Source organism: Eurosta solidaginis, chromosome 5, assembly GCF_040869045.1.
Source record: "Eurosta solidaginis isolate ZX-2024a chromosome 5, ASM4086904v1, whole genome shotgun sequence".
Taxonomy (NCBI): Eukaryota; Metazoa; Arthropoda; class Insecta; order Diptera; family Tephritidae; genus Eurosta; species Eurosta solidaginis.
The window spans coordinates 30,274,003-30,286,657 of NC_090323.1; the positions used below are offsets into that span (position 1 = coordinate 30,274,003).

Below are 12,655 nucleotides of genomic sequence, written 5' to 3' on the forward strand. Positions count from 1 at the left end.
ATTTAAGAAAATACAATAAAAATTACAATGCCATAATGAAAAATTTAAGTAAGTTAGACCAGTTTGCTATATTTCCGCTCACTGCTTAACTATTAACGCATTATTTCACTACCCCCAACACTGGATGCATAGACTGAGTTGAAAAAAATAAGAGTTGGTCGAATTTCGACCACAGGCGCTACTAGTTTTGATTAATGCATACATTTTGAATTAAAATTTTTCTCAGTGCTACAATATTTTTTAAAAAAATTTTGTTGTCAATTTGTTAGTGTAAATTTGAATATCATACCGAAGTGCCTTGGTCATATAGAAGTGCTTTTTCTTTGCACTTTCATATAAACTTCAGGCTTTTGCATATGAATCGAATTTATATGGGCGGGCATATGGAAGTGCTATGAAAATTTTTTTTATATGTGCATAAATGTGAATTTCTATCTGTGCCTATTCTTCAGGGCAAAACATAAACAAAAGTTCTGTACGTGTAGAGGGGTTGAGCAGCTCTGATACTGGGCAAAAATTTTAAGTTTATTGATAGGCATGAAAGAATGAAATTAAAATTGGAGCATATTTGGAGGGAGTAGTAGATTTAATAATTGTAAAGCCTTATGACTCATAAGAATGAAACCTTCGAGGGTCAGCTGAATATAAAAGGGATTTATACGGTAAGTTTTCATTGCATCTTGCAATACCTATGGAAAATGTCTGACAGGGCATCTTAGCATTTATAATTAAAGCAATGTCACCAATCGCGATGATGATTAAGTGCTGCCCCGCTAACAATTAAAAGCTATGGTTGCATCCCAAACCCGCACTTATAACACCAACGGGCCCATTGTGATGCCCCAACCGGTAAGTAGCCCTTACTATACCAGCTGTGCTGCCCATCCAAACACTTAGTGAAATAAAGAAAATTCAACTATCAATTTCGAGCATTGACACCTCCATGATATCCTTTAATAAACGGTTGATTGAGAGCGGTCAACCGCATTCCACTCGGCAGTTACGTCATACTCGTAAGACTCGATGCCTAATCTAGCGGCGTCAGTACATATGAAACAGTGATCTTTTGCACCAAATAATAAAAAAAATGTTACGTATCCTCATCGGTACCCGTCTTTTCAGGTGGTACGGATGTGTTTGCGTGTAATTGGTTGGTTTTTAATAAAAAGAAAGTGTTCTTGGGAGAAATATTTGTTTCTTCTTTTTTCTTTCTTTTTTATTACACTTTTTGACTTTTTTTTGTACAAAGCAATTGCCTTTTTTCTCCACAAATACTTCATTACTATTTTATTACGAATCACTAGAGCATACATTTTTTCACTCCGAATTCGTGTGGCATCCAATAATAGGCATTATTATTTATTAATAAGAAATGTAAGTGTATTCTATTAATATTTCTTCGATTTCTTTTTTTTATACTGGGCATATATAAGATTATTTATATAAGATTATTTTATTCAACTCTTTTCAGCGGATTTTAATTTTTCAATTAAGAAAAACAATATCTGGATTGTTTTTTTTTTTTTTGCATATTCAACATTTGTTTAATATCTTTTAATAAAATAAATTTTTTATTTAGTTTTTTGTGTTTTTATTTTTTAAATATTTTTTTTTTTTAATTATTTAAGTAAAATTTTTGTGTTTTTTTTTAGTTAAATTTTTTTGTGTTTTTATTTTTTGAATTAAATTTTTTTATAAAATTTATAAATTTTTTTTTATTTAAAAAACAATGCGACCATGTGTTTACCAAGCCTCAGCCCATTACTCATCTTGGTTTACTTAAATTTTTTGTTAAATTTGGACTGTGTAATTTTTATTCTGGTCATACTTTTACAAATAACAACATAGCGGTAAATATTCTGCTACACACTCATATGTACATTTACAAGAACTATTTCCGGTTTACGTATATAAAAATAAAAATATTTTTTTAGACAATAAGGCGCGACAACAAACAAGAAGCAAAGCACCAACAATTATGATTTCGCATAAATTTATGCATACCAGCAAAACACAACAATAACAAGTAAGGAAGGCTAAGTTCGGGTGTAACCGAACATAACATACTCAGTTGAGAGCTATGGAGACAAAATAAGGAAAATCAATCTGGGGTAACCCTGGAATGTGGTTGTATAACATGTGTATCAAATGAAAGGTATTAAAGAGTATTTTAAGAGAGAGTAGGCCACAGTTCTATGGATGAACGCCATTTAGGGATATCGCCATAAAGGTGGACCAGGGCTGACTCTAGAATTTGTTTGTTCGATATGGGTATCAAATGAAAGGTGTTACTGAGCATTTTAAGAGGGAGTGGGCCTTAGGTCTATCGGTGGACGCCTTTTCGAGATGTCCCCATTAAGGTGGACCAGGGGTGATTCTATAATGTGTTTGTACGATATGGGTATCAAATGAAAGGTGGTAATGAGTATTTTAAAAGGGAATGGGCTTTAGTTCTATAGGTGAACGCCTTTTCGAGAAATCGCCATAAAGGTGGACCAGGGGTGACTCTAGAATATGTTTGTACGATATGGGTATCAAATGAAAGCTGTTAATGAGTATTTTGAAAAGGAGTGATCCTTAGTTCCATAGGTGGACGCCGTTTCGAGATATCCCCATAAAGGTGGACCAGGGGTGTCTCTAGAATGTGTTTGTACGATATGGGAATCAAATGAAAGGTGTTACTGAGCATTTTAAGAGGGAGTGGGCATTAGGTCTATAGGTGGACGCCTTTTCGAGATATCGCCATTAGGGTGGGACAGGGGTGACTCTAGAATGTTTGTACGATATGGGTATCAAACGAAAGGTGTTACTGAGCATTTTAAGAGGGAGTGGGCATTAGGTCTATAGGTGGACGCCTTTTCGAGATATCGCCATTAGGGTGGGACAGGGGTGACTCTAGAATGTTTGTACGATATGGGTATCAAACGAAAGGTGTTACTGAGCATTTTAAGAGGGAGTGGACATTAGGCCTATAGGTGGACGCCTTTTCGAGATATCGCCATTAGGGTGGGCCAGGGGTGACTCTAGAATGTTTGTGCGATATGGGTATCAAACGAAAGGTGTTACTGAGCATTTTAAGAGGGAGTGGGCATTAGGTCTATAGGTGGACGCCTTTTCGAGATATCGCCATTAGGGTGGGCCAGGGGTGACTCTAGAATATTTGTACGATATGGGTATCAAACGAAAGGTGTTACTGAGCATTTTAAGAGGGAGTGGGCATTAGGTCTATAGGTGGACGCCTTTTCGAGATATCGCCATGAGGGTGGGACAGGGGTGACTCTGGTATGTTTTTGTACGATATGAATATCAAATTAAAGGTATTAATGAGGGTTTTAAAAGCGAGTGGCCCTTAGATGTATATGTGAATGCGTTCTCGCGATATCGACCAAAATGTGGACCAGGTGATCCAGAAAATCATCTGTCGGGTACTGCTAATTTATTTATATATGCAATACCACTAACAGTATTCCTGCCAAGATTCCAAGGGCTGTTGATTTCGCCTTGTAGAACTTTTTCATTTTCTTCTACTTAATATGGTAGGTGTCACACCCATTTTACAAAGTTTTTTCCAAAGTTATATTTTGCGTCAATAAACCAATCCAGTTACCATGTTTCATCCCTTTTTTCGTATTTGGTATAGAATTATGGCATTTTTTTCATTTTTCGTAATTTTCGATATCGATAAAGTGGGCGTGGTTATGGTCAGATTTCGCCTATTTTTTATACCAAGAAAAAGTGAGTTCAGGTAAGTACGTGGGCTAAGTTTAGTAAAGATATATCGGATTTTGCTCAAGTTATTGTGTTAACGGCCGAGCGGAAGGACATACGGTGGACTGTGTATAAAAACTGGGCGTGGCTTCCACCGATTTCGCCCATTTTCACAGAGAACAGTTACCGTCATAGAGTCTATGCTCCTACCAAATTTGAGAAGGATTGGTAAATTTTTGTTCGACTTATGGCAAAAAAAGTATTCTAGACAAACTAAATGAAAATGGGCGGAGCCACGCCCATTTTCAAATTTTCTTTTATTTTTGTATTTTGTTGCATCATATCATTACTGGAGTTGAATTTTGACTTAATTTACTTATATACAGTAAAGATGTTAAATTTTTTGTTAAAATTTGAATTTTAAAAATTTTTTTTTAAAAAGTGGGCGTGTTCTTCATCCAATTTTGCAAATTTTTATTTAGCACATATAGAGTAATAGTAGTAACGTTCCTGCCAAATTTCATCATGATATCTTCAACGACTGCCAAATTACAGCTTGCAAAACTTTTAAATTACCTTCTTGTAAAAGTGGGCGGTGCCACGCCCATTGTCCAAAATCTTACTAATTTTCTATTCTGCGTCATAACGTCAACCCATCTACCAAGTTTCGTCGCTTTATCTGTCTTTTGTAATGAATTATCGCACTTTTCGGTTTTTCGAAATTTTCGATATCGAAAAAGTGGGCGTGGTTATAGTCCGATATCGTTCATTTTAAATAGCGATCTAAGATGAGTGCTCAGGAACCTACATACCAAATTTCATCAAGATACCTCAAAATTTACTCAAGTTATCGTGTTAACGGACGGACGGACGGACATGGCTCAATCAAATTTTTTTTTTCGATCCTGATTATTTTGATATATGGAAGTCTATATCTCTCTCGATTCCTTTATATATGTACAACCAACCGTTATCCAATCAAACTTAATATACTCTGTGAGCTCTGCTCAACTGAGTATAAAAATAATAGCTACGACAACACAAATAACAATAATAACAACAGCAAAACATACACAATATTCTTTTGAACCTGCTTTCACTCTATCATGAACAGTAAATGGACTTGGCGCCGAAAGCGTAATAATTTCTGTTTTATTTGTTTATGATTGCTGACATTTGTTTGGTTATTGCCGGCAACTAAAGGCTGCTTTTTTAGCACTTTTCTCCGAAATTTAAAGTTTCCAAAGCTCAACACATTAATTTGTTAAATAAAAATGAATTTGCAGTCACAGAATTCTCGTGCTAAACATACACACTTTTTGAGAAATAAAATACAAATTTTTTGTTTGTTTAATTTTACGCCAAAAATCGCTCACGCATAACCGGCAGCAACACGCATCAACCGCTACACTTTGCTGCAAACTCGACACTAAAACATGCGACCGCTCGTTCATTCGTTTAAGCGGCAAGATACAACACGGCTTAAGCCAACAACATGAGCATTGTTAACAAAAATAAGTTAAACAAGTAAGGAAGGCTAAGTTCGGGTGTAACCGAACATTACATACTCAGTTGAGAGCTGTGGAGACAACATAAGGGAAAATAACCATGTAGGAAAATGAACCGAGGGAAACCCTGGAACATGTTTGTATGACATGTGTATCAAATGAAAGGCATTAAAGAGTATTTTATGAGGGAGTGGGCCATAGTTCTATAGGTGGACGCCATTTAGGGATATAGCCATAAAGGTGGATCAGGATTGACTCTAGAATGCGTTTGTACGATATGGGTATCAAATGAAAGGTGTTAATGAATATTTTAAGAGGGCGTGGGCCTTAGTTCTATATGTGGACGCCTTTTCGAGATATCGCCATAAACGTGGACCAGGGGTGACTATAGAATTTGTTTGTACGATATGAGTATCAAATGAAAGGTGTTAATGAATATTTTAAGAGGGAGTGGGCCTTAGTTCTATATGTGGACGCCTTTTCGAGATATCGCCATAAACGTGGACCAGGGGTGACTATAGAATTTGTTTGTACTATATGGGTATCAAATGAAAGGTGTTAATGAGTATTTTAAAAGGGAGTGGGCCTAAGTTCTATAGGTAGACGCATTTCGGAATATCGTTATAAAAGTGGACCTGGGTTGACTCTAGAATGCGTTTGTACAATATGGGTGTCAAACGAAAAGTGTAATAAGTGTTTTAACAGGGAGTGGGTCTTAGTTCTATAGGTGGACGCCTTTTCGAGATATCTCCATAAAGGTAGACCAGGGGTGACTCTAGAATGGGTTTGTACATTATGGGTATCAAATGAAAGGTGTTAATGAGTATTTTAAAAGGGAGTGGGCCTTAGATCTATAGGTGGATGCCCTTTCGAGATATCGCCATAAAGGTGGGCCAGAAGTGGCTCTAGAATTTTTGTGTACGATATGGGTATCAAATGAAAGGTGTTAATGAGTATTTTAAAAGGGTGGGGGCCTTCGTTCTATAGGTGGACGCCTTTTCGATATATCGCCATAAAGGTGGACCAGGGGTGACTCTAGAATTTGTTTGTACGATATGGGTATCAAATGAAAGGTGTTAATGAGTATTTTAAAAGGGCCTGGGCCTTAGTTCTATAGGTGAACGCCTTTTCGGAATATCGACATAAAGGTGGACCAGGGGTGACTCTAGAATTTGTTTATACGATATGGGTATCAAATGAAAGGTGTTAATGAGTATATTAAAAGGGAGTGGGCCTTAGTTCTATAGGTGGATGCCTTTTCGAGATATCGCCATAAAGGTGGGCCAGGGGTGACTCTAGAATGTTTTTGTACGATATGGGCATCAAATGAAAGGTGATAATGAGTATTTTAAAAAGGCGTGGGCCTTAGTTCTATAGGTGGACGCCTTTTCGAGATATCGACATGAAGGTGGACCAGGGGTGACTCTAGAATTTGTTTGTACGATATGGGTATCAAATTAAAGGTATTAATGAGGGTTTTAAAAGGGAGTGGCCCTTAGTTGTATAGGTGAAGGCGTTTTCGGGATATCTACCTAAATGTGGACCAGGGTGATCCAGAACATCATCTGTCGGGTACCTCTAATTTATTTATATATGTAATACCACGTACAGTATTCCTTCCAAGATTCGAAGGGCTTTTGATTTCGCCCTGCAAAACTTTTTGATTTTCTTCTATTTAATATGGTAGGTGTCACACCCATTTTACCAAGTTTTTTCTAAAGTTATATTTTGCGTCAATAGACCAATAAAATTACCATGTTTCATTGCTTTTTTTGTATTTGGTATATAATTATGGCATTTTTTTTCATTTTTCGTAATTTTCGATATCGAAAAAGTGGGCGTGGTCATAGTCGGATTTCGGCCATTTTTTACACCAATACAAAGTGAGTTCAGATAAGTACGTGAACTGAGTTTAGTAAAGATATATCGATTTTTGCTCAAGTTATCGTGTTAACGGCCGAGCGGAAGGACAGACGATCGGCTGTGTATAAAAACTGGGCGTGGCTTCAACCGATTTCGCCCTTTTTCACAGAAAACAGTTATCGTCCTAGGAGCTAAGCCTCTACCAAGGATTGGTTAATTTTTGTTCGACTTATGGCATTAAAAGCATCCTAGACAAATTAAATGAAAAAGGGCGGAGCCACGCCCATTTCGAAATTTTCTTTTATTTTTGTATTTTGTTGCACCATATCATTACTGGAGTTGAATGTTGGCATAATTTACTTATATGCTGTAAAGATATTAACTTTTCTTTTAAAATTTGAATTTAAACAAAATTTTTTTAAAAAGTGGGCGTGGTCGTTCTTCGATTTTGCTAATTTTTATTAAGCAGACATAAAGTAATAAGAGTAACGTTCCTGCCAAATTTCATCATGATATTTTCAACGACTGCCAAATTACAGCTTGCAAAACTTCTAAATTACCTTCATTTAAAAGTGGTCGGTGCCACGCCCATTGTCCAAAATTTTACTAGTTTTCTATTCTGCGCCATAAGCTCAACTCATCTACCTTCATCGCTTAATGCGTATTTGGTAATGAATTATCGCACTTTTTCGATTTTTCGAAATTTTCGATATCGAAAAAGTGGGCGTGGTTATTGTCCGATATCGTCCATTTTAAATAGAGATCTGAGATGAGTACCCAGGAACCTACATACCAAATATCATTAAGATACCTCAAAATTTACTCAAGTTATCGTGTTAACGGACAGACGGACGGACGGACGGACGGAAATGGCTCAATCGATTTTTTTTTTCGATACTGATGATTTTGATATATGGAAGTCTATATCTATCTCGATTCCTTTATACCTGTACAACCAACCGTTATGCAATCAAAGTTAATATACTCTGTGAGCTCTGCTCAACTGAGTATAATAAAAGCAAATAAATGTTTGGAGCTTCACAAACCAACTTGCTGCAATTTGAAATTCGAAGCAACATGTTTGATGCTATACTGCAACATGTTCACAGTGGAGGAGCAAAGGGGCAGTTTTGTGCTTTGCTAGTAATTATGGAAACAGTAAATGATAATACAAAAATATTTCTGTTTGGATTGTGCGCGTATTGTATTTCCATTTTTCGGTCATAACTATGGGTACTGATTTGCGGAAATGGGCAGTAAACTTAAGGGCTAACAGGAAATTTAAGCGGAACTTTTTGTGTGCAGTGGGAGAAAAATTTTAGATAAAAAAGTTTAATATAACCCTATCGCGTCTGTCTGTTCCAATTGTATTTCTGAAAGAAATTCTGTTCAGATTGGATGTTTTTGAAAATACGAGCCGGACCCGTGCGCATCTTGCGCAACCAATATAAAAAAAAGTCTCTTATCAAATGTAAACAAAAATCAGCTGTTCTATCAATCAATTAAAACTTACAGCTTGCGCTACCATCTAGCGTATGATAGCAACTGCCAGTGATGCAGTGCAAATATTCACAATAGTGCCATACTACAAATAGATTTCTTTGTGTGGTCACAATCGTTTATTTTTAACAAATTATTTTAATAAAATATAGCTAAACAAAAGCTCTACGACCAAAAATGCCCAAAGCTCGCTAATAGCCCGAATCTCCATCTTTACAACCAAAACTTTATTTATATATGTATATAGATTCCATATAAGAGCGAAAAAGGAACCCATACATAAAAACAGCTATTAGAAATAATATATATGATATCTTGCATTATTAGATTGTGGTATTAGTTATCAAACCTGGCAGTACTCATTCGGAGTTCGGAATGCAAGTACATACATATCATCTATTGGCTCCTCCGAACCATCTTCCGATGGAAAATATGAATCGATAAGCGCCTTTTGGAACTCTTACTGCTGCTACATATCTATTGTCCATCATCTTTCTTTATCAGGCTCCGAATCAACACGAAGAAGTCCAGATAATTTTCCCTCCTATGAAAAGTATTGCTCCTGGATCAGCGCTACATCATACGAATCCTGCTCAAATGTTTAGAAAGAGTTCGCTCGACTTCACCCTACTTGTTGGAGGTTAATTTGAAGGACCCTCCAACAAATACGTCCTTACCTCTACGCCTTCTTATTTGATTTAAGGGTCTCTGATCCCTTTCTAGCCCATCCTCTTACATTCATCCACCCTGTCGGAAAATCAACAAAACAAAACGAATCGGAATGGAAAGTAGTTAAAAAATTTCAGTACCGTTACTCTGTAGGGCATTTTGTTAAACTTTTCTTAAATGTGGGGTAGCCCATAAGTTTATAGTGTACAGCAGCGAGAAATTAAATGAAAATCCGGTAAATGTTCCGAAAAAGCCGAACGCCTGAAAGCCCTTTACCGAGTTTATGGCTTCCAAAAAAACGTACCTTTTGTCGAACAGTGTTATTAATGCCATTTGCCAATTTAATTTTGTTTACTTACTGCTGCTGTCACTGTGCCAAAAAGTGTCCATTCAACTTTTTATGTCTTTCTTTACCATTTTACCTCCCCACTAACTCTCTTACTCTACCTCAAAATCGATTCGTAAAAGGATTGTTTAACTATACGTAAATTGGTTAGGGGAACAAATGTACAAAGTATGTGAGATTATCGTTGGGGTTAGAGGTCAGCGAACCAACTAAATTTGTATACCCACCAAATGCTGGACTATTAATGAAACAAGAAAACTAAAGGTTTCGTTTGGGAGAAGACATTGATATAGGCAACAAATTTAGGACTTAAAGTATTTCAGGCATTTTAATGGTGGAATTTTCCGTGTACTATAATACAATTTTTTATTGTTTGTATTGATTTTTACTTTTTTACTTTTACTTTTTACTTCACATGTGTTAGTGTGTCAAAATATATGGTCAATATCCATTGAGTATATTTCTGAGCCAACTTGTTTGATGGCGAACATACGTGAATTTTTTTTGTATATGTGTTTTTCAGAGGCGCTTTTTGACGATATTTATTTTTGTCTACATTAATATGTACAAATATTTATTACCACTAATTAAAAGTCAATTGTATGGAAATATAAGCAAACAGTTTTTATAACAAATGCAAACTCTTGCAGGCTCTAAGTGTAATGCCTTTCAAAACGCTTACAAAACCTCAAAACGTTAAATCAAAACAGGTGAAATTGAACAAAAAAGGGTTAACCGAACAGAAAGATCAACAAAAAATTAATTAAAGTATAATAAATACTAAAAGAAAACCAGAAAGTTGAATACTACTTGAAGAAATTAAAGCAAATGAGCAAATGAAGCGAAGAAGTAATGAATGCTCAGAAGAAGAGATCAAGATCAAAAACCCACAATCAAAACAAACAAAACGCTGCGCATCAAATTTAAAAAAAAAAAAGTGAAGAAAAACGTTGAACCAAATGGTGTTAATATCAAGTGAAAATCATGTTGTAAAGCGAATTAACTCAGTAATTGAAGAAATAACAATGGAATGATGGAAAATGCAGATTAACATCGAACGAAAGCAATGAAAATGTTCGTACCACAGCATCTGCGATATAATTTAACACGCATGACAAAAAAAAAAAAATGCATTGTAAATCTGCTACACATTTTTACATTAGAAAATCATTGTAAATATCAACAACGAAAAACACAAAAAAATTCAAGTTGAAAAATAAAAGCGGAAAATACTTTTTTTCATTTTTTGTTTTTGTAATATTTGTGAATATGGAAATTTTTTCACTTAAGATGCATCAGCGCACGAACCGTGAAAGTGGGTGAGAAAAAAAGTTAGCATGTCAATGCATTACGTTAGAGCTGCTGTGTAAGTAACGGGGTGTGACTCAACGGATATTGTAGCCAACAATAGAAATGCACTTTTTCTGTTGCCAAATGCTAGCATGAATACCCAATTGTATTGAAAAAATGGAATGCGCGATGGATTGAGATGATACCGTTGATAGTGAGTGATGCGAAAGTGAAATTTTGTAAAGCTTTTAAGTTTATTTTTAGGAACTCTGAAAACTAACTTGATAATATAAAATCTATAAAATAAACATAATTTTAAATGCTTTTGAATATCAGCTGTTCATATATACCTAATATAGAGGTTCAAGGGGTTGTCTAGCGCAATTTATCGATTCTCCAATCCAATATTCAACCTCACCTACCTACCTATGGCGAATCATGTTTATTTGGCAGACGAGGCTCTCATGAACGTAAGTTCCTCACGGAAGGATGGTTAGATATCCTAGAAGGTTCAACGTGATCAGATAATCGGTCGGAATGTGCCGGATCAACAACCAGCAAAGGACCATCAACATCGATAAAACTCTCCAAAGCCTTATCGCTACAAGAAGAAGACGACCAAAGTTCTCAAAATAGCTGGAGTTTTATAGCAGTCAAAACGTTCGAAGACAAAAGATTATTCGCAATACTTAAAATATTTACTGACAGCTTTACTATCTATTAAAATCCCAACATCTCTAAAACTAACAAGTTCCTCTCTTGAATTAGAACGACATTCTCTAAAAGTGTTCAACATGTAATCGGGTCCAACCACCGGAATGGCGCTGAACTATATGCGGCCAAAAACTATTACTTTTGAGTTATATTTATCTGTATATGTGCAGATCTAGAGACAAGGGCTCATTGAGGTAGTTGATATTTCGCTTTAAGCCGAAAGTCTACACTTTTCCTGATCATTCTCAAGGACAGTCATATCTATATCAAGTTCGGTTAGTTAAAGCCAGAAGTAGAGCTCTGCCAAATGTCCCACAAGCAGCTTTCCGTAGAGAGCTTAACGTATTTATAGATACATGACGAACGTAGTAGTAGTAAGCGGATAATATCGAAGCTACAAAAGTTGCGACAGAGCTAGCCCTCTGAGTTTTAGTATGGAGCAGCCTAACTAGCGAGCAAAAAAAACACAGTGGGCCATAAGCGAGAACAGTTGTTAAACACGTGATCGGTAATAAGGGCGGCTGATGGAATACGAGTAACAATTTTTCATCAACATCTGAGCAGTAGTAAGGCAGTGGCGGATACGGTGTATATAGTTGAGCGACACCGACGCATTCCATAAACAGTTAAGAGATAGAGAGTGATAAAAGCTGGTTTATAACGAAGTGGGCTTGATGGAAACATTCTCCGGTAAATATGTACTTCCTACAGAGACAGATGTGGCACATCGGTAGTATACGGTTAGTGCCAAACCTTTTAGCCCTTCACGCCCTTAAGGAAACCAACGGCGCTGCATGCAGTGCGGGTCTGTTATTGAACACCTCCACCACCGCTGTAACCGCACGTTATCGTTGTAGCCCTGAAGAGAATATACAGACAGTCACACAAAGCAATAGTTTCACACTACAGGTCATGGATCGAAAACCATTTTCACTCAAACACTAGATATGAAACGGTCAACCTTTTTTTTTGAAAATGGCAATCAAAAAATAAATAAATATAAGGCGCAATAACCTCCGATGAGATTTTAGGCAGAGCTTCTCTTCCAATTTGAGTC

The 12,655-nt window shown here is 36.2% G+C and overlaps 1 protein-coding gene across 13 annotated transcripts in view; it reads right to left on the bottom strand.

Moving 5' to 3' along the window:
- Positions 1-12,655, bottom strand: part of nuf (rab11 family-interacting protein nuf) — a 268,745-nt gene that overhangs the window by 166,186 nt on the left and 89,904 nt on the right. For 2 of the 13 annotated variants that reach the window (XM_067792125.1, XM_067792124.1), the window contains exon 1: positions 4,782-5,128. The exons of the other annotated variants lie outside the window; for them this stretch is intronic. The gene's annotated coding sequence lies outside the window, so the exon portion shown is untranslated. Of the gene's footprint in view, positions 1-4,781; positions 5,129-12,655 lie in introns of those variants that run through there. 13 annotated transcript variants of the gene reach the window in all.